The sequence below is a fragment of the Lepidochelys kempii genome, chromosome 9 (assembly GCF_965140265.1).
Source record: "Lepidochelys kempii isolate rLepKem1 chromosome 9, rLepKem1.hap2, whole genome shotgun sequence".
NCBI classification, from domain to species: Eukaryota; Metazoa; Chordata; order Testudines; family Cheloniidae; genus Lepidochelys; species Lepidochelys kempii.
The window spans coordinates 91,187,446-91,210,720 of NC_133264.1; positions in this window are offsets into that span (position 1 = coordinate 91,187,446).

Consider the following 23,275-nt stretch of genomic DNA (forward strand, 5'->3'; position numbering starts at 1 on the left):
TGGGCCTTTAAGAAAATCAGCCCCTAAAAAAAAGTTTTAGCTCTTGAAACAGATTGTCCTTTAGCGCAGTTGTTGTAATGCTGCCAGCCAGGAGCACACTCCCCTTCTTCAGGAAAGTTGCAATATGGTCATGCCACAGAGCCAAATTTAGAGTAAACCACTTCACACACTGATGCCTCTAGCAGGGCACCCTCCATGGCTCAGGTCAGCTGAGGCTGCTTGGGGTAGTGGGAAGTGGATAAAGGTTAAGGAAAAATTATCCAGCATCGTCTTACCCCAACAATCTGAAATTGCAATGTGAGGCCAAGATGTCAGGCAAAAACCTTGCTGGCTGCTTCTAAATTAAAGCAAACTTTTAAGCCCATTTTAATGCAGTCTGGAAAATATTATACTTCCCTGAGTCTTTTTTTCTGGTAAGTGAGTAAAACAGCACTAAAATCACTTTATCATCATCCCAGGGGCGAGAGTTAGTGCGTGATTCTCATGGTTTTGCTGGGCTGCTTTAACAACCCACCACTAGAGGGCAAAAGACGATGCCTTGCTGATTTGACAAGGGTGGCAAGGTCAATCAACTGAGGAAGGGGCAGGGTTGGTGCAAAGCCCCGTGAAGCGCGCAGGTCCCACCCAAGCCTTGTGGAGCTGAACTGTTGACTCTGACTATTGGTAATATTCACTAAGTGCCAGCCAGGTGCTTGGCTCTCTGCCAACAGAGAAGGCCACCGGCCCCAGCCCTGGGGAACTCACAGATGAGAGTAAAGATGTGTTTGGGACAAAATGGGAGTTTCAGAAGGTGTCTGTTTAGGGGTCCCTGTCTCAGCACCTGTCTTTGTAACCTACTTTGCTTTAGGCCAAATGATGTCTCATTCCCCTCCCTGGGTGCACAAGACCCCAAATGCAGCAGAAAGGGGCTGATACAGGCTAGGTAGCGAATTCAGTACCCCTCTGTGCCGCTCCTTGGGCCCTCAAGGTGGTATGGATGAAGGCAGAGGAGAGGTGGGCTAAGGGACTGGTGGGGGAGGGGGACCTATTTAATCCACAAGCTAAATGAATCCAGCAGCCAAAGCCTCCCTGTAGGAGCCATGTAGGGGCAGAAGCTGGTGTGACAGCCCATGGCCTGTAGTAGCAGCTGTGGAGTGGCTACCTAGCTAACCTGTCCCAAGCTGGAGGCAGGGCAGAGTAGGGCCCCTTCGCAGAGGGTGCTTACTTGAGCTTTGCACATGGGACTCTCTTGTGGCCCGCACTGTAGAGAAACTGTTGCATGCACTCCACTGACAGCGTTTGTTTGTGATTTGCTCGAGGAAGGAACGTGGCTGCAGGCTCGTGCAGCAGTATCAGCCCTACAGAGGTCAAGGGCTGATTCTCACAGCAGCTGCGGGGTGGTTCTTGCTGAGCTCAGTGGTTTTCTTGGACTGGCGCACAGAGCCTGTTCCAAGGACATTAACACGGGGGGAAATATGTAAAAATGTCTAACGTCTGAAGGCGCAAACCACACTGAGCCTGACGTAAAACAGTACCTGACCTGAGCGCTAGTCAGCTCAGAGCACTTCCTACAAGCTTGAGGGGATCTGACTGTCCTGGTCCTGCTCCAGTGTTTATTTGAAGGCAGGACCCACTGGGCTGTGTGAGAGGTGGAACAGAAGAGGAAAGTGACAGCACAGCTTTCACGTATGAAAGGGAGGGACAGACGGGCGCAGAGATTCCCAGCTTCCGAGCCCATTCTTCCTTTCAGGTCTCTTCTACATTCAAAAAGAGACACTGCCCTTCCCTGCCCCCTCACCAGCCAAAGGGCCTCTTTGCTGCCCCACCATGCCTGTGACCATACCCTCTTCCCCAGAAATGGCTCCCAGCCATGGTGTCCTCCACACCCTTCCACTCCTGTTCTTTAGCTCCTCAGTTGGCAACGATCCTGCTGTGGATGTACATTCTCTGCTACCTAGGATATCCATGCTGCCCAGCCATGCTGTCCCTGGTCATGCTCCCCCATCCCTTCCAGCAACGCACCTGCTCTGGTAGCTGCACTCTCCAGGAGGATGCCAAAGGTGGCAACGGCCAGAAATGAGAGCCACCTCTCCGCACGAGAGCGGAGCAGCTCTGAGGAGGCCTTACACTGATGAGGGTGCGTAGGGGAGCTGCACTCCCATACAACTGGCAAGCACATACAGCGGGCACGATCTTTCTGATGCAGGTGCTAGGAGCCAATAGCAAGAAATAGAGGGGATGGGAGGGAAGAGAAACAAGATGAAACAATTAGGCAGGAGATGGACTAAGAATGAAGGAAAGGAAGAAGTCTTGGGGAAAGGATTGTGCCCCCAGACTCCACCCTCTTGGCCACAGAGATGCTCCAAGGAGGATGGCTAAAGAGGATAAGGGAAAAAGGGTAGAAGTCACACTGATGTTCTTGGCTGCATCCCCTTTTCTGTTGCATTAGAAAAGCCTAGCAGTTATCAGCAGTGACATCACATTTTAAGAGCATCACAAAATAAGTAATTTACAGCACAAGTTTTATAGGTCCTACAAAAACCCAGGCACTATGCTATATATAATTGAGCGCCATCTACCTGCACTTTATCTAATAGTTAGCTAGCTATCTACCTCTGTACAGACATAGAGCACTCTCATATCATCATGGACCACTTGATTTACATAGGAATTTTTCTGATGGTGCTCGTTTCTGAATGCTCTAAATCTCTACAGGTTTCCTTTATTTCCTTTCTTTTCATATTACTTCCTCCTTCAACACCAGCCGAGGCAGACCCCATCTCACTCCCAGCCTGAATCACCATGGCATCCCACACCTTCCTCCAACAATGATCCCTCTGAAGGATCTTGTCTTAATCTGCCCATGTGGCAATTAAGGTGCAAAGATTTACAGTGCTAGAATTCAACAGGCAGGCAACAAGACTGAAGAGAGAGGGGATGGAAAACGCATTAAAATGTCAAGGTTTGAACAGGAAACGAACAAGCATCCCTCATTATCTTAAAGACTCGTCTCTGGCCCATTTTTTCCTCACTGATGCCTTCATTCAAGGGTTATTTATAACCTTGGATTTGGGTTAACGCTGCCAAAGTTCTTAAGGTTATTAGAATGTTTACCATGGACAATATAATGTTCTGCTAATCTGGAGTACTAGCTAGTGCTAATTGTCCTAGAAAAATGCACGTAATAACAGCTGCTTATGTTTTCCTGCAGAGCAGAGCTGCAGAACAGGTTCAGACACACACCAAAGTAAAATGGGCCTCTCTTTGTGCCATTTACATGTGACCAGTGGGAAATAAATTCCCTTCTTTGCACAGTCCCATATTTACACTTATTTTTATAATTTGATTAGTGCTGATGGGATATGCAATCTTTCATTTCTGGGTTCTGGTTCTAATTAGTCCAGCTTAGCGGGACCAAAACCCTGTTAACATGGGATGATGTCATGCACTGACCTATGTAGTGGATCTAGTTTGTTGACATTTGGTTTAATGCATTCTAACTGTGAGCTAAAGGAAACTCTCCATTAGTTTTTAGCAGTATAAAGCCTGATGTTTATACAGTCATGTAGTAAAGGATTCTCTTCAATAGATGGTAATGGTACACATGGGCATTGAGCACCGGTCTTTCTGGTGCAGCTTGATCACTCCAAAGAGTTGCCCAGTTTATTATTTAGAAATGGTTGGAACTTTCCAGTTGGGGGAGGGGGGAGATTTTACTTTTCTGACAAGCCAACAAGGGCCCTTAGGTCCCATTTTTCTGGATTATGCCACTGAACATGGCTGATGTCAACCCCCCAGAATGAAGACAGACAAGAATTTAGACTCCAAGTATGGACAGCTGGCAGAGACTGCACTTTGTGAGCCAAATGCCCAGCTGGTAGAAATGGCTGATGTTGATAGAGCTGTGTGAATTTAAGTCAGCTGAGGGTCTGCCCCTGTGCATCTCAGAAGAGATGGGGAGCGGACTGTCGAAGTTTCAGTTCCACTAGTATCCACCATCGTGTCATTTTTAAAAGAAAATAAGGGAAAACTGAGAAATTGTCAAAAATGATATAATTCAAATACCTTTGGTGAGATGGCATTTAATTAATAAACCTCCATAGTAACAGTAGCAAAATAGTTCAGCACTATATATGCCTACCAGTGTCTGTGGTCATCAAAGCCATCCAGGGCTTAAATTTGTTACGAAAGAGGTGCTGGGGCTCAAGCAATTTTTTTAGTTTTGTAACTGCTGCAGCAAGCCAAGAGGCGCGGGGCTCAGCACCGAGGCTATCACAGATCTAACTGAAGTATGAGAAAGAACAACCTAGAGAAGCCAACCAGAGCCTTGTCTACACAGGGATTTGCCCTTAGTGGAGAGAGGCAAAGCTGCTACTTGCACTGACAGAACTTAACTTTGTCTATATCAAAGCAGCCTTGCTTCAAGCTGGCATTAGCTCTTGGTGCAAATAGTAGTTTTGCCTTTCTACCTGAGAGGTTTGCACCTGTACAGTTATGCTGGCATGTGGCTACTGATAGCTGCAAGTGGCCCACATCCCCAGTGCAGGGAAGGCCTAAGAAAGCCCCAGACAGTCATCCACAGGATCCAGAGAAGTCATCAACAAACAGCACTAAAGGCAATGCAAATTTGACTACTAGGTAGCTAGCCACCCAGAGAACAGCAATAGTTCACCTAAAGTATCTGGATAAGTTGACATCAAATTAGCCAGCAATGGAAGTTAGCACCAGCGATTGAATCACAGTTACTACTTGGAATTAAAATCACAGTCAGCTACTTGGAATTAAAAAAAAAATTGGTCAAACCCTGTAAATAGGGCATTGTTCTTACATTTGCTGATTAGAACCTGGCTGGATCTTGATGGATTACTGGCTGGTTTTAGCATCCTCAGGGTTGAGCAGGACAGATTAGCTTTCTTGGCTGTGACTGGAACTCACGCTTTCTGGGCTGCAGCTGGGACAACCATAAGTTTAGTTGCTTGTGGCTCTATTTGCTCCCAAGACTGCAGCTGGCATAATGAACATATGAGCCCAAGGTGGAAGGCGGCCTACAGCACTGGAGCCATATAGCAACTGTGTTAATGAATCCCACACCTTCATCCGTATGGCAACTTTGTGTCATGTCTTCACACACATTTTGTGAGGGTGCACCAAAGCACCCCAGACTATTGTGTGTGTGATTTTGGTTCTCATGGAAGGTGCTGTATTACTACTATTCATAGAAGACAGACAGCGTAGGTATCACAAGTGGAAGTACAGCCATTTTGCCAAGCCAGCATTCCTGAGCCCAGGGCTGCAGGAACCACCTCTAGAGATACGAGAGGAGCACAGTCTACATGGCCCCTTTAGTCCTTGGTTGCCTCAGCACAGAGACCAACAAGGCTATCAATTAATCTCAATTACAATGATTATTTTTGTGACAGATGTTTGCCCCCTGGATGTGGACTTATTCTACCAAATAACTTGCAGATACGGGAGCATTTTTTGTACACAAGTGACTGGGGCTAGACAGGAACTGGCCCTCCACAGACAAATTGCTCTCTGTTCAAATACTAATCTCAGGGCCAATCTCATGAACTACTAAAACCCAAATCATGAGCCTAGATTTGCATGGAACCGAGTTGAATTTGAAGACAGAATTCAAGAGGCCTATTACAACATGGGACATTTTAGTGGTACTCTGTCTAGAGAAGCCCTCCTGATGGGGATAAGGCAGAGTAAAACTCCCACACAAGGTTCAGAAGACAGCTTTTTTACCTCTTATTGGTTACAGATTTTTACTGACCCCCCCCTTTATATTAAATGATACTCTAAGTATTTCCAGACTTCATGCTCCTTCACTGTCATCCTATGCTGCTGGCACTTCTTGATACACCCATGAAAACTACCCTTAAGATATTGTGGGTGCACAGTTTAAGAGCAATAAAGGGGTTAATTTAAACCTCACCACCTCAATATTTTGCTGGTATTACAATTGCTACTTATTTGAACTATGACAGTGCTTAGAAGCCCCAGCTGAGACTGGGGCTCTCATTGAACAAACGCATAGGGATGGGATAGCATAGGTGTGCCAGGGCCCCTCCTTGCCCTGTGCCTGCCCTTGATAACGAGGGAGCACAGAGTGGCAGACACAGGACCCAATCTAGAAAACGCCTCCGACAAGGGAGGTCTCTGCATGACATCTGTGATCCCTTTGTACTTTTTGAATGCTTCCAAAGGCGCCAAATCTCATTTGAGAATCCACACATAGTAAGAGACAGTCCCCAGAGACCTTACAGTCTAATCAGACGTGACTGAAGGTGAGCAAAAGGTAATTATTAATCCCATTTTATAGATGGGTGACTGAGGTAGAGAGAGGGGAAGAGTCTTACCCGAAGTCACGCACCACATCTATGGCAGGGCCTGCAATGGAACCCATGTCATCTGGGAAGCAGTCTAGTGCCTTGAACACGGGACCATCGTCGGTGTACACATTTTTTCTGTGCAGTGGGTAGTCCTGCATGTTACTGGGGCCACTGTCCGATGAGTCACTGCGATTCAGTATAGTAATATTAAATCACAGATCTGAATGTCTGTTCTCTAAACATACAGATTCTTGCTCTAATCACAATGGTTTTGAAAAACCGACTTGCCAGCCACACACAAGGTCATATCACAAATGGCTGCTGAGTCAGAATTTGATTAGTGGGCTGGAAGCATGGCTGGGTTGCCATGCTGAAAGTCTAAATCCAGAACTAGAAGTGAGGCAAGCTATTTGTTTAAAAGAGCTATGAAACCAGTAGTAGCATCCTGCTAAAGGATCTGAGGTGGTCACAGAAGGCAGAGATGTGTGAAATCCCAGATTTCTCATTGGACGTTTTTGCTGAGGGAAGCTGAAATATTTCACAAGTTTCCTCCAGATTATTGCAAACTCTCTCAAAGGTGGAGTTTTAACCTGCTCCATGAGCCAATGCAGAGGGACTTTCCTCAGCAACAAGTGACTTCTGGCCAGAAGCTAATCAGACAACGAATTGAATGTTGCTATTTTCCCGAACAATGCTGTAATTTTTGGAGAGTGGAAAAGGACTTTTCACTATGATGATGACAACAAAAATTATGTGAGATGAAACAGAACTACACTTTTATTTTGGGTAAAAGGGTTGTAAATGTCATTTTTTGCCAGCTTCGCCAGTCATGTGATTTCCCCCCACCAAGTCTGAGTGTTATTGGGGCTGCTGTCACTTGAGTCATTGCAGTTCACTGAAGGCCTATTAAACCACAGATGACAAGGATGCTGCATTTTCGATATTGTTGGTTATTACCATCGTGCCTAGGACAACAGGTCATAGTCTAGGGTCCCTCGTGCTAGGGACTGTAGAAACGCAGAACAAAGACAATCCATGCCCCCAGAGAGATTACAATTTAAGTTTTAGGCATGAGACAACAAATGGATACAGACGTACAGGGATGGGTGAGGAGGTACGAGAGAATGTTGTTCGGTATGCTAGGCAGTAGGCTCTAGCTGCCAGGTTTTTTGTAGGCGTCCGAGCAAAGAGGAGTTTTAAGGAGGGATTTGAAGGAAGATAACGAAATAGCTTTTTAGATGTTTATAGAGAGCTCCTCCCAAGCATGAGGGGCAGCATGGGAAAAAGCACAAAGGTTTTGGCTTGAAAATTTAACAAGTGGGTGATGGAGGTTAGCTCATGGGCCAGTCGGAGGCAGGAGTCGACATCTCAACAGTGAAGGAGAGATTATATGTAGGGTAGCGATAGACTGCGAAGGGCCTTGAAAGTGAAGACAAGTGGCTTATGTTTGACGCAATAGAGAAGGGGGAGTCAGTGGAGGGATTCAAAGAGGGGGGTGACATTTCTATAGTAGCCTGATCTTACCAGAAGTTACATTTCTCTAGGATTTTCTTATGCAGCAAATATTAAAAAGTCAAAAATTAAAGTAAATGAAATTGGAAGGCAATTGACACTTTCCTGTCATTCTTCAAGGGCAAAAGGGGGGAGGGGGGTCAAATACATCTTTGGTGATAACGGTGAGCTATCTTAAAAGACATAAGAGCCCAGAACTGTTGCTACTCTGATTTTGGGAACAGGAGGTTTTGGAAATAGGTCAAAGATAGGGCTCCTCGATCAAACATTCCTCTTTATCAGAAGTTTACTTTTGATGCATATTTGCTTTTCACAGGATTCCCATACAAGTCCAGACATTAATAGGTTGATGAGGTAAAACGCCTGCAGAGATCCCATCCATACCTCTACAGGGACTTTACACCAGAGGAAGAGGAGATCACCACTTTACATTGATCTTGAAAGAACCCTTATCCCCAGCAGGTGTGAATTCTGGGAACAGCACCACGATGTCTGCCATCTCCCATTGCTGCATCGCTCTTGAGATGCATTTTGGGGATATGTAACATCTTGCAAGCAGTCCCATGCCCAGTGATTCAAAAGTGGGTTAGTTTTGCTAAATGCCTCAGTCTCTTCAGACAGTAAAGCTGCTGTCTTCACATTCCCTGCTGTTGATGCAAGTGGCCATTTTGGGTGAGTGGCCAGAAGCATATTCGTTACAGGTGAAATCCACCCCTTCATCACAGGCCCAGCTCAAGGACTACTCACCAATTAAGTCCTGATAGGGCTTAAATGGTTTAAACGTGATGCAGAGCCCTTGGAGCTGGCCATCTACACAGGGGTGAATTTCACTCAATTGCTGCAGACAGCGACTGACACTGGGAGTTGGTGGTGCTAGGCTCCTCCCAGGACAATCTCTTCATTAGTTAGGATTGGGCCCGGAATGACAAAAATTCATTTAAATCCCCAATCTACAGAACCACTAGCACAGGTGGTCACCCAACAAGATCTTGAGTGAAAAGGGGGATTCAAAGCACTGGTGTGTTGAATTTTAAATAGGGTCAGGTGCTGGGTTATTGTTCTGTTATTCTGTATGAATGATGCTGGGGAATGCACACCAAAACAAAAGGAGAAGGGAATTTTCCTTTTGTTGGCAATAAATAAATGGCTTTCACAATAAGAAAAAGAAGTTAAAAGGTAAGGGTACAGGAGATGCATAGTCCTGATAAAACACATGGTTGTGCCTGGTACTTCGAGAATTTTCTGCTGTGCAGTTCATTTCAGGACACATACTGCTCCTGCAGTGGCATCAACGTAGCCCGAGGCTGCTTTAAACTCAGGCAGCTGACTGTTCTGTGAAAATATTTTTGTTTGTGAAAAATTCAGATGCCTTTGCTTTTTGGTGCAAACTTCACCTCTGTTCCTGACCCTTCTGAGATTGTACTTAAGTGGCTATGCACCTGGGCTCACATCCCATTACAAAAATCCCAACATGGATAAATACACATTGATTTTTCCAGTAGCTTACACACACTTTGAGCATACACATAGTTTATGCAGCAAGCTATTCAGCAACACAAAGAATTGCAAGAGCTCCTTTCATTGCAAGCTTATGTACATCTTGCTACAATAAAGGATTGCTGAGTGCTTATCAAAATGCATGGGCTGTACACAGGGTGACCAGATGTCCCAATTTTATAGGGACAGTCCCGATACTTGCGGCGTTGTCTAACATAGGCATCTATTTCCCCCCCATCCCAGTCCCGATTTTTCACACTTGCTATTTAGTCACCCTAATTGTACATTACCTCATCTGCTTCTAACAGTGCAAAAGTAAACAGCATGCATGCATGCAGAGCCAAGCCTATATAGCACCCTAAAATTGCAACATTTGTAGTTATCCAACATTGCACTCACTAGTCATAACACTAACATTTCCCTGGATCAAGCAATAAATCATATTACTTGCATTGCAAAGTTCCTGTATTCCACAGATGCAAAGAGTTATAGCAAAATGTTGGCAGATTAAATTCTAAACGCCCTCCCTGCCTTGCAACATTTGCCTGCCAATATTTTACCCACTAGGCACAAACTGCTCTCTGGAAGTATTACTACTGTAACATTTAAGGGATAGCTGCTTAAGAAAGATCAAATGCAGCAAACACTCAATTACATGCTCCAGATACATGGTATCATGCAGGAAGCCAGTCTTGTACTAAAACAGAGGTTATTTAGCTCTTGGATGAAACGTGCATGTCCTAAAATAAGCATGTTTAGAATTAAGTTTGGGGAGGCATGTATCTACAGAAAATTATTTTGATTGCCTGCAGCTCTTAAATGGCTGATTGCAAGTGCATCTAAGCCAGCCTGTCATTTTGAAGTGGTTTTTCAGGAATATAAAGCACACACACTGGTAACCACCACAAAAGAAAATAAAAATCCCAACTTACCTTGGGATCAGCCAGAAGTGCTCAAGCTTCAGAAATCTCCAGCAGAAGAGTTGACAGAGTTTTGCCTTATTACTCATAGAGATAGTTATATAACTGGCACCATTTCTGTAGGCAATGAGTATGTACCAATTGCACTTCCACTCAGAGATAATTCTCATTTCCCATCCCACACAGACACATCTGAGAACAACAGCCACTCAATGACGAAGGGGGAGGGGCAAGGTGGGCTTTTTATGCTACTTAGGAGGGAGGTTAATAGTATCAAAGAAAGTTCATAAGGTCCCTGAAATTTTGAGAGCACACAGTGCAGTAGTTTAATGTTCCCTAGATTGCTGAAAGCAGCTTGGCCTAGATTCCCCTCTATGGTTTGATAAGTGACCATTCATGCAAACAGGAGAAAGTTACTCTTTGCTTTTAATTAAGCAGTTCTCTCTGAAATACATGACGCATCCAAAAGACCTTTTCAGTGGTGTCGTTTGGGTCTTTTGGTCTAAAATCATAGTGGTGCAGGAATCCATCTGATCAGTAAAACTATTAACAGTCAGGAGTGGTTAATGAGTGACTGATCTGAAAAATCCTGTACTTTTGACTAAGCATGGGAAAAAAGGATCATTCCCCTGAAGATGCAGTTGTCACTTTAATATTTCAAGATATCAAGGAGAAATTAAGAATTCTTTAGCTTAAGGCTAGGGAGGAAATAATTCTGTACCTTAACTTTGAGTTCATAGAATTATATTTTTCCACACAATCCTGCTTCCATTGCAATCAATGGTAAAATCTCAAATGGACTTCAATGAAAGCAAGATCAGGTCCTGTATTTGAAACCACAGATATACCAAAAGGTAACTTTCTGTTCAGACAGTGTCATATATATATTAGTTATTGTCATACACAGCATCCAGTACACTTACATATAGACCCTGTAGCGCTAACAGACATAAAACTCTTATGTAAGCCATAATCCTCTCACAGACTCCTTATTCAGTGAGTTTAAGAGGTACGCCACAGACGCCTGCTGGCACTGTAACGGGTTTGGGCCAGTTTTGAAATTGTGAGATTCCAGCTGCAATGTAATCCTCTTCTTGACACCTGTGGTTATCTTTGTAAATACGCTGCTATCTTGCAGGGCTTCAAAAGTACAAGGTCTAAGTGTAAGCTAATATTTGGATTCTTCTCATAACTGACCCTGTTGCTTTCTGTACCGATTGAGTCATTAGTATTAGTCTCCTGTGGTGTTCACTGAGGCTAACAATAATCAAGTTAAATTTACACTACAAGATCAGCATTTAATTAGGTACTGTTATACAACTCATATTAATTACAATGTTAATACCCTTATGAAAGAGATTTTTTTTCCCAAAGGAAACTAAAGTAATAAATTTCCAGGGAGGGAACAAGAAATTAAGTTAAAACCCTGAGTGCAGATCTGTTTATTTACTGATTTGCCCCTGCAGGTGATCAAGATTAAAATAAAGCAAACAAATAAAATAAAATAAAAATGTAAGCGTAAAAGTAAGGATGCTATAAAACAAATCCACACGGTGTTTAATCACTTCCTGGCTACACAGAGAAGTATGGGTAGTGCTTAAATCCTGTAGGACCATAATGATGATTACTTAAAGGGTACGAAACTGTCACTAGCTGGGCACATGCTCCTCAATTTAGAGTTTGAAATGCTAGTCTGAAGAGATTGAGATGTTTCAGAAAAGGTAATTGCTTTGTGCTGACATATTAACTCAGAAATGCCAACCCCAAACATTTTGGAAATCAGGGTCAGACCTCAAAAGAAAGAAAAAAAAACCCAGATTTATTAACAAATAATGAATTTGGGGTTCCTTTTTATTTGCCCTCTGGCTCTTGAGCCTTTAACTCAAGGTCACATTTTCAAACTGTTCTCTGCAGCCATGAGAGCTAAAAAATTTACTTTTCTCACCCATAAAAGCCAAGATTCTCATGTAATTATATAACTAGGATCTAGAACTTTAAGAAAAGTATCAAATAACCAAGACTTGCAATAAATCACAAGAGTTGGCAGTGCCAATCAGTACTATTTTTGTATTTGTGCGAGTTTAAAATATGCCAATTAACTCCTTTATTACCCCCTACATTGTGTGTCAATTTTGGCATGAATTCAAGTTTTCTTTTCATGGACTAAGAAGTCAGAACCCTGTGTGACCTTAAGAACCTCTCAGTGCCAATTGGCAAAAGGTTCACTGTTGTGTAACAACATCATCTAACACAACTCACTACTCCGAGAATATTGCTTTCATGGTATTTATCCAGAAATGATATTATGTGAGGTCTCTGCTGAAAGCTCATGTTATACCAATCCCCATCATCACCACGAGAAACATGTACGGATGATTTTTAAGGAGTGGTGTATATGTACTGACAATTTGTTTTCAAATCTGTCACTAACCAAACAGAAAAACAGGTTTCTTCCAGACAGGAGGTAAGATACGCATCTTTCTGTCAAACGTAAATTAAGTAAGTACTGTAAGCTAACACAATGGAAGCCCCATTTAGAAACAGAATCAACAGGAAAGGAGCCTGTAGGGGAAAAGACAAGTGACAGATGATCTCTGAAGATGGACAATGAAATTTGGGGAGATAAGTAGAAGGCAAGGAGACACCCCTTTATATTGCACCAAAGTAGTAAATGGACAGCGTGTTCATATTCATGAAAACAGGATCTCAAACAGCCTTGGTTGAAAAGCTGCAAGAGACATTTGGGGTGAGATAAGCTTCCTTAGATAGAAGCTTAGCCTGCTAAAGTTAAGTTTAGTCTCTAGCAAGCATGATAAGATTTTATTTTATATATAACACTTGTTTCCATTATCCTTACTCACTATCTCTTAAATCTTGAGCTTTGATCATCAATTTAAGATTGTTTTGTCTCTCTCTGGGCTATGATGTCATATAGGAGCTGACCCGGAGTTGAGTCAACAAGCTGGTATGGACATTGTTCCTTTTGGGACAGCAAATCTGATATGTTTATGAGCATAGAGTGGATAAGAGGTTGAACGCTACCAGGGGCTGTTTCAAACGGGTTTGTGGACTGGGGTACACCTGTTAATCTGCAAGAGAAAGATAGGGTGGGCATAGCTTAGAGGAGATTGTTTGGGTGGCTAACAGGCTGGTGGTGTCCGGGAGCTGACATCCAGTTAAGCACCAGCAAGTGGCTCGCTCATTGGAGGCAGGGGAGGTGATAGTGATGGGCAGCCTGAGAACCATCACACTAGGTCGATGCTGCATGCTTTCGCAGGTGACCTTTCGCAGGGTTGAGCCCTCATCCCAAAAACACTTGAGTGGGTTCAATTGTACTCATGTGAGCAATGCCACTGAAATCATGAATGAAATCCTGGCCACACTGAGGGGGGAAAAACAAAAACGAACAAAAACACATAGTTGCGAGTCTCAGAGCCCTGGTCAACACACTCTGGCTCGCAGGGCTTGCATATGGGACTAAAAATAGCAGTGGAGCGGTTCCCGCTCAGGCTGGAGCCAGGCTTTTTGAGACCCTCTCCCCTGGCTGGGTTTCAGAACCGGAGCTGCCGCCCAAGCAGAAACATCTACGCTGCTATCTTGGACCTGTAGCATGAGCTCCAGTCAATTGTCCTGGCCTCTGAGGCTTGCTGCTGCAGGCTCTCTCTTTTGGCAGTATAGACATCCCATTGACTTCAATGGGTCCAGAATATCACCAAAAGCGCATATGTAAGATTGTTAAAAGCCAAGGCCCCTTTCTCCTTAATTCCAATTTCTGAGCTTCTCCACCCCCAAGAGCTATGATCATACTGAGTTTTGGTAGGGCTAGTTGAACATTTTTTAAAAAGTTTGCTGTTCTGATTAATTTTTAATTAAAATTTCAAGTTTCATTGACTAAAAAAAGGGTCACATTTTGGGGGGAGAAAGTTTCGCAAAAAATGTCAACTTGTTTGTTGTGCAGCTGACTGAAAAATTTCAACGGGATTTCAAATGTTAGGGAGAAAAAAAATTCTGTGAAAATGTTCATTAAAATTTTATTCTGTTTTTAGATCAGTCCTAGTCTTTGGATGTAAAAGCGGGGAAAAAAATAGACTCCCTACCTGGGACTATGAAACAGAGAACAGTAAACTCATTTCTGTTGTAGGACTAACCTTACATTTGAACTTGGCTTCCAGAACAAGAAGGTAATTGATTAGAATAATGCTCCACCTAGACAGATTTTAACACCAAGGGTTTGACCCAGCAGCTGTTGAAATCTGTGGAAACAGTGTCATTCACTTCAGTGGGCACTGACTGACTAGACCCCATATAGAAATGGCAGCAGTACGTAAGACAGAGTATAGTTTAACATGACACCTAGTTTCCCCTAGCACTAGGAAATTTCTTAATGAATTATTTTACTAGTGAAGGACACTGTAGCATATCTGGATAATTCAAATGCTACTGTTTGTATAGTCCTGTGTAACTGGAAAGCTTGTCTTTTTCCACCGACAGAAGTTGGTCCAGTGAAAGATATTCCCTCACCCACCTAGTCTCATTGTTTTTATAAACACAGTAGCAACTCTTACAGTAAACGGCAGTAACAAACATTCATGACTTCACAAAATATTTCAAACAGTGGTTCTCAGCCTTTTTACATTTGCGGACCCCTAAAAAAATTTCAAATGGAGCTGTGGACCCTTTTGAAAAATCGTGTGTGTGTGTGGTTGAATTCTGTTCAGTCAGTTTTCAGTCCAAGTCTTTCACAGACCCCCTTAGACTGCAGACCACAGGTTCAGAAGCACTGATTTAAAGCACTATTAAAACAGTAAATACATTGTAGCAATATGTTCTGTGGATTACAGTGTTGATTTTCCTAGTTATAACAATATGTTTTGACTATTTTTAATGCCACGTATTCATCTTTGGATTGGTTTGGTGGCATCACAATGAGCACAAAACACGGTGTAATAAAAGGCTTGCCAGGTAGCTACCCTTATAGCAGGGAGAGAGTCTAGTCAGAACAATTGACTTTAGTTAATTCATTCTTTGTAATTTAACAAATGGAGGTCAATATAATCCAATGTGTGGGTCTTGAAGGGATGCCTGCGCTTTATTTTTACCAGGTTCATCTTATTGAATGTACATAGCACATACGGAAGAATCTAAAACACAAAGTCTAATATTCTGAAAAGTATATTGTCTGCTCATTGTCTCATTTGGGTGATATCCCGTCCCCCTCACACCACATATCCCGCTCCTTCCTTTCACGGATTCTCTACCCCAGTCCGCTGCCCTACTCTTCCCCTTCAATGCCTAAATCCTGATACCTTTACTCATGCTGAGGAGTCCCACAATCCACAATCCCAGCGAGGAATCCCACAAATTTCAATGAGTCTCCTCATGGACGTAGGTACTTTTGTGACATGAGTAAGGGGAATTGGGCACTAAACTTCACTTTGTCACAGTCCCGCCCAAATGTTGAAGGGCTTTTAATGAAAGTTAAAACAAAATATGGCTGACCACACTTCCTAGCCTGTCCAATCCCATAATGGAAAAGAGTGAGAGAAAAAGCAGCACAGCTGACTGAGAATCTTTTGGCAAACAGAGCAGCCAGAAACAGGGGAGTGGACATTGAATAGCTTTTCAGCTTCTCTTTTCTTCTCTATGGGGTGGAGGGGTTTCAATACCTTGCAGGATCACCTCCAAAGTCCACGCAGCTGGCAATTGCATCGAGAAAGGTGGGAAGGCATTTCTCCTCAACCGTTGGTCTAAGATCAAGCATACCTAACTGTGAGCACCTTAAGACAGGGATTGTGTTTTCTTTATTCTCTTTATAATGCTCCATGTTTGCCTATGGTGTGAGCTATACACGTTAAATAAATACCTAATACAGCACCCATTTAGTATCTGATATGCTTTTGCTTGGACAGACTTTATGCTCTATTATTATTTACTTAGATTGCACCGCAAATCTAGGCCCTGTACAGCCAAAAACAAAGTCTCCTCTCCAATGAGCAGTATTGTCAAGGTTTCTTCCCCACTCTGAACTCTAGGGTGCAGAAGTGGGGACCTGCATGAAAGACCCCCTAAGCTTATTCTTACCAGCTTAGGTTAAAAACTTCCTCAAGGTACAAACTTTGCCTTGTCCTTGAACCCTGTGCTGCCACCACCAAGCGTGTTAAACAAAGAACAGGGAAAGAGCCCACTTGGAGACGTCTTCCCGCAAAATATCCCCCCCAAGCCCTACACCCCCTTTCCTGGGGAAGGCTTGATAAAAATCCTCACTAATTTGCATAGGTGAACACAGATCCAAACACTGGGATCTTAAGAACAATGAAAAAGCAATCAGGTTCTTAAAAGAAGAATTTTAATTAAAGAAAAAGTAAAAGAATCATCTCCGTAAAATCAGGATGGTAAATACCTTACAGGGTAATCAGATTCAAAACAGAGAATCCCTCTAGGCAAAACCTTAAGTTATAAAAGACATAAAAACAGGAATATACATTCCATTCAGCACAACCTATTTTACCAGCCATTTAACAAAAGGAAATCTACGCATTTCTAGCTAGATTTACTAACTTAACAGAAGTTCTGAAGAGCATTCCTGATCTGTTCCCGGCAAAAGCATCACACAGACAGACAGAAACTTTGTTTCCCCCTCCTCCAGCTTTGAAAGTAACTTGTCTCCTCATTGGTCATTTTGGTCAGGTGCCAGCAAAGTTATCCTAGCTTCTTAACCCTTTACAGGTGAAAGAGTTTTGCCTCTGGCCAGGAGGGATTCTATAGTTCTGTATACAGAAAGGTGGTTACCCTTCTGTTTATATTTATGACAAGTATAAACAAACGAGACAGATGACTGACAGGCTGTTACCAAAAAAAAGCACCTAAGCAGAAAAAGGTAGCACATGTCTGGGATTCCACAGTTAGGTTTTGATGTCCCCAGAATTGCTTATCACACAGGAGCTAGTATTTGGCCATCTTTAACTACACTGCCACGCAATTCTGAATGCTTATTTCAACCCTGCATAATGACAGGTTTCAGAGTAACAGCCGTGTTAGTCTGTATCCACAAAAAGAAAAGGAGTACTTGTGGCACCTTAGAGACTAACCAATTTATTTGAGCATAAGCTTTCGTGAGCTACAGCTCACTTCATCAGATGAAGTGAGCTGTAGCTCACGAAAGCTTATGCTCAAATAAATTGATTTAGTCTCTAAGGTGCCACAAGTACTCCTTTTCTTATTTCAACCCTGTACACCTTGCCAAACCACAGCTGCTCTATCCCAGTCATTTATTTTCCCTGTGTTTGTCAGACCGTGGCAACGGAGCAGATGGCTGAGAGGCTGTAACACAGTTAATATATTGCAGCCTCTCTGCTCTGGCACATTGTGTGTAAAGGGATTACCATTTTACAAGACAGTTTACTAGACACAAATTACAGGCCCACTCCTAACACATATATAACGATCTTGCTAAGTTTGCAGCTATTATTGACAGCGACAACGATGGCAGTGTAATGAGATCAAATGAGGTGGGTACATTAGACAACAAATGTCGGGCCGTATTTACAAGACCTTCTGATCAGATTCATCGGCACCATTATGCTTCAGATGAACATAAACCGAGGCTGTCTTGGCTCATACTGCCCTTCCTCACTCCTGCTCTGTCTGTTCCTTAGTTTACCTTCCTCACCTTCTTTTGTTTCATCAGATATACTTGTGCCAGCTACAGTCAGACAGGCCCCTGGGTAGGTTAAAGGATCCTCGGAAATAGAAGAAAAGAGGGCAAATTCTCCAAGGAATGGATGAAATGGCGGGAGAGGGAGACATACCTGCACACTGTGGCATTGCTCCATGGGGCTGCCTATCTACCATTACCACTACCAGTTTGCAGGAGTAACTGACAAGATAGTTGTGCGCACTGAAGTTTGGTATCCAGGACTGAGAACAAGGAGTCCTGCCCAGGGCCCCTCTCTTTCCCTCCCACACCCTCTTTCTCCTCCTACACATCATGACACAAACATTGTGTGCCTCTCAGGCAGGCAGGCCGCATACATGACAATCCCGCAGCACCCTCTGGGGCTTGGATGGAGTCCTTCCTCGCTCACAGGCATCCCCTGTCTTTCCCAGGGCACGGGAGTGGTGGAAACCTCTCACCTCCTAGAGAAGAGCATCATTCATGGGAGCAAGGAGGTGGGAGTTTTGCCTAGGAAGGAGTTCAGAGCTGGGCTTCTGCCCACGTGGAATGCGGGGGTAAGGCTTTTGGTTTGTTATTCTCTTAAAACATCCCCTCATGATGCTGGGGACACTAGGATACAGATATATGAAAAACAAAAAACAACCTCAAGTTAACCCCCGGCTCCCGAGGCGTTGGAGATGCATTAACCTACTCAGCCACCTCTCTGCTTCTCAGAAGCTAGCTTTGGCCTGGATTGCTCCCTTCTGTGGAAATTCAGGAGGGAGCTCTGAGAGAAGGAGAACATGGCGATTCCCAGGCAGAGTTTCCCCTAAGAGAAAAGGTCAGTTTCCACCAGGGCCCCTGTGCCCCTCCCTGGTCCCGAGAGGCCAGGGATGTCCCCATGAAGGACTTGTGCTTCTGGGGGGCCACAGCCTCCTCTCTGGTTATAAGGCCTCATGGTTGCCATAGAAGCATGTTGCCAAGGGGTTGGCATCCACGGCTACCCCAAGAGCACCTCCCACCTTTAGAGTGGGTTTCCAAGGGCAGAAGGGCAGCTTTAGTTTGTATCAATTATACACTGGGTTTTCCATGGGGTTTGGTGTACATCCCTTTCTTCTGGCCCACTCCCCATCTAAATATCCCCAACCCCACAGAGGGCTATGAAGTGCAGGCCAGAGTAGGACAGTGCTGTGGAAGCAGATGTCTCCCACACCTGCGCACACTTCCTGAAGGACAGGGGAAGCTGCACAAAGGGGAAGCATTGGGGGCTTGCTCAACTGCCTCCTCACATTATTCCACCAAATATTGTGATATCTCCCTCCCTCGTCACAGAAACGGGCACCAGCAACATATTAGAGTGAATAGATCAATGTTCCTAAATTAAGCTCACCCCACCCCCATCTGTGATGGTTTTTCAGAATGAGAGTCAAGAGGTTTTCATGGAGTCAGACTCCAAGTCTGACTAAAACAAAGCCAAACACATTATCATTATAAATGAATGCAGAAGTAATTTCCCCCTCAAGGATTATACTACTAGTTAGGTTTCTAGTACATTTTCGTGGTTCTGTAATCACTATCACTCTTCTCAAAATCTTTATTTTCTAATCCATTTATGTTTTAAGGTTGTAACAACTTACAAGGATTCCCAGCTCGTAATACAGATGCTCATCCCTTAGAAGCTTTTAAATAACCTCTATTGCATGCAATGTTAAAAAGACACAACCATACAAATTCTTATAATGAATGCATGCTTGGAAAATAACTTAGGGACTTCCACATAGTACCGAGCACCATAGAAGCTGGCAAATCTGCACTTTAACAGCAACTGTATCTGAAAAGAGAGGTTTTATATACAAACATGCTAATACTATATTCATCATTAGGGTACTGTAAAAGACAGCAATATTAAATAGTTTGCCATCACGGAAAGGGATAGCGATAATATTTATGGACCTTTTTACTGATTAACACACTGTGCTTTGAACTGTGATATGTCCAAGACAATATGCGACATTCACCATGTACATAGGACCCTGTCAAACCAACAGACCACTCCTGCAATTCTAACTCAAGCAAAACTCCTGTTGATGTCAACAAGAGGGGGGATTTGCTTGGGTAAAGCCTGTAGTTTCAGACCCTGGATGTTCCTCAGCTAGTGTGAACTGGCATGTGTATATGGAGCTATGCCAATTTACACCAGTAGAAGATCTGGTCCCTTATTCTTAGGGATGGCAGAAGGCAAGTAGAAGAGGAAGAGCTTTTTTTGGCAATAATAAATCCGACTGAACGGATGAGGTTTCCTTTTACTCAGGTTTGCCTTCACGGCAGAAGAGAGGAACTAAAAGATACATGAAGAATTTTTTTTAAAGAGTTATTCAATGATCCAAATTTAGAATATGCTTCCTGCAAACAGTAGAGCAGTTCAATGGAGACAAATCTAAGTAGCACTCATTGTGCTTTGACTTGTGACTGATCAGAAATTCACCAAACTGATCCAACACGGAACATGAATTGCCTGTCATGGCTTGTGGCCTATAAACAGATACTCTGATTTCTTCCCAAGGTTTCTGTGATAGTGGAAACTGTATTGTCAACCTCCTTCCATGGAAGCGGGAACATTTGTGCATTTGAAAACAAAAGTTTATGACCTAAGTTGGTTTTCAATTGGTATTCTTGTATGTGGTATTTCACAGGGTGCCCTAACACAAAGCACAATTAACATATCATTTTGCTGTACAACATACTCAACCAATTTGCTTAGAAGGTTGTTAAGCTTGATTCTCCACTGCCAGGTACTTGTGCAGTTGTTTACCTCTGTGCAAAGTGGGCATAAAATGCTAGCAAATCAGAAGTCCTGCTGACAAATACAAATTCCATATGCATTGTTCCATTAAAAAATAGTTCAACATACAAAATTACTGTACAATATTCAATGGATAACCAGGACCTGCTTTTGGACAAGGTCTGGGTACAATCACGCAGGTACATTACTAAATTTATATCTCGACTTTTCTAGACAAAAAAAAACAAAAACACATCTAGGTGCTTATGTAGCCAACTGAGAGCAGAGAAGTCAATCACATGCATGCATATTTGGTAGTCCAGGCAATTGCATTGAGCCTTTGTCGGCAGCAGAGCGGGGTAATCAGCCTCCCCCCCCCCAAAAAAAAGACAGAATAGTTTGGCTCAGAGTTTTTACTATTCCTGGTCAGTCCCTAATTTTCACTTTCCCACTTCAACACACACAACTTCACCACTGTAGCCTGGGACAGTTATGAAGGGGCGGGGATGAAGTTTTATCTTTAGCGCTTGCATTTGACCATGACCATAATTTTTTCCTTTCTTCTTTGACTATTTTCATCTTGCCTTGAAACCCTGGAGTAACAAGAAAGAATGACGCAAGGTACTGAACTCACTTCTGGAATTAATACCACGGAATAAACAACTGGGAAGAGAGAAGGAAAGAGTCCATGTGCCTGAGAATTCACCTCTATGTCGCCGGTTCCACTGAGGCCCAGTCAGTACCAATCAATGAAAGCTGCTGTCACCAGACAGCTGTTTGGCACCCTTTGCAGTGTGAATGAGTGGTTTAGTCCTGTTCTTAGTTGATGAATGTTTACATTAAAAAAAAATCCAGAAACAAAAGAACTGCCTTTGCAAATGGCAATAATTGGTATCTTTGCTGGGGACTGAATAGAGGGTGAAATCCCCTCTTGCTCCAAGAGGTTTAAGGTGTAGTGAGTGGAAGACCATAACATACCTCTGCAAATAGACTTTCAGGGCCCATTCTCTGGTACATCCAGCTTTCATTGGGTGCAGCAGAGATGGAGGACTGTCACAGAGCCTACACTTCCCTGATTCTCTCTCTGGTCCAAGGTTAGAGCGGCCTCAGGTCTGCTCTAAATTGTGCCAGCTGTGGATTGCCAGAACATATTCTCTATACCCAACTCTCCTCAGCCCCTCTACTGCAGGTCACAGGTTGGGAGGCATAGGTGCTGGCTCTTCTGAGGACTTCCCCACACTGTGGAGAGGGTGGGAGGACATGAGGAAAGTTTCCACTCCCCTTGCACCATCAGAGTAGCACAAAAGGACTGGAGCAGAGAATAGCTGGCAGCTTCCAGCGATGAGCATCAGGCACTTCTTACAATCACCAAATTTACTTTCAAATGAAAAAAAATTGAGACAGGTTTGTGCGCAGACAACTATATACAAATCCTTCCAATGTGTAAGAAAGGGTCCACGGGAGGTATTACCCTTGCGCTTTTAGCCAAAGAAACCTCAGGCATTAGTTGACATTATCTAATTAATGTTTGCAAACTGCTTTGCAAACGTAAAGCGCTAGATAAGAGCTTATTAATTATCACAGATATCAATAAATGCTCAGACTGCCTGGAGCAAAGGAAAGAAAATGAAAATAATTGCAAACATAGGATCCAATTGTTTTCCAGCTCAGCTGACCTAGTGAAATTAGGATATTAAAATAATGAAGAAAATATCAGGCACAACTCTTAGACCCAACTGTGTATAAATTATTAGGACAGGGTTAAATAATCCATTCTCACTATGTCAGATAGTCTTATCCCATCCAGGCAATTCCAAGTTAGCCCAGAGTGTAGAGAACTGACAAGGTCCCCCACAAGACAGCCTGCTGGCTTCTGAGGAAGAAAACTTGCACAAGAACTGCACTGCCTCAAATGGCTCATCCCAGAGGTGGTTACAATGCACTGGCCTGAAGCTGGTGACAGGATGCCACACCTGTTCGAAGATTATGTGGTAATGCGGACAGAGGTCTCCATGCAGCTCTCCGGAACCTTTTCCTTAGTTGTCATTGACACCATGTGATGTCTCGCACCCCCCGTGGCCCACTAGATTTCTTTTTTTTGGTAGGATTCAGATTTCAGCACAGCTCTGCACTTGTCTCTCCTTTACTAAGCTTAACCTTTTTCATTCATTGTGGGAATTTTAGCAGAACCCCTTTTGATCTTCAATGGTCTACACCACTTCCAGTTCATTCCTGATTTTGGTTTCCTTTCACCTCATCTGACAAGTTCCAGGGTTTCTCCTCTTTCCCGGAGAAGGTGGGGATACCTCTGTGAGAAGAGACTGTTGTTGACATCAATGCTCTTGTGCATCTGAGAGTGAGCTTCAAGAGTGACACACAGTGGCCAGAAGGAGGTTGTTACAAACAGAACATCCAGTTGCAGACTCTGATTGATTGTATTTATGGGGCAAGAACAGTGCTCTATCTCCAAATGCTTTTCTGTTTTGCTGGTCTTAGTCCCTCCACCCCTCCTGCCAATATAAGTGACAAGCATTGGACTCATTAGTTCTTGCATAACTTTGTAATGCTGTCGTAAGACAGCACTGTGGGA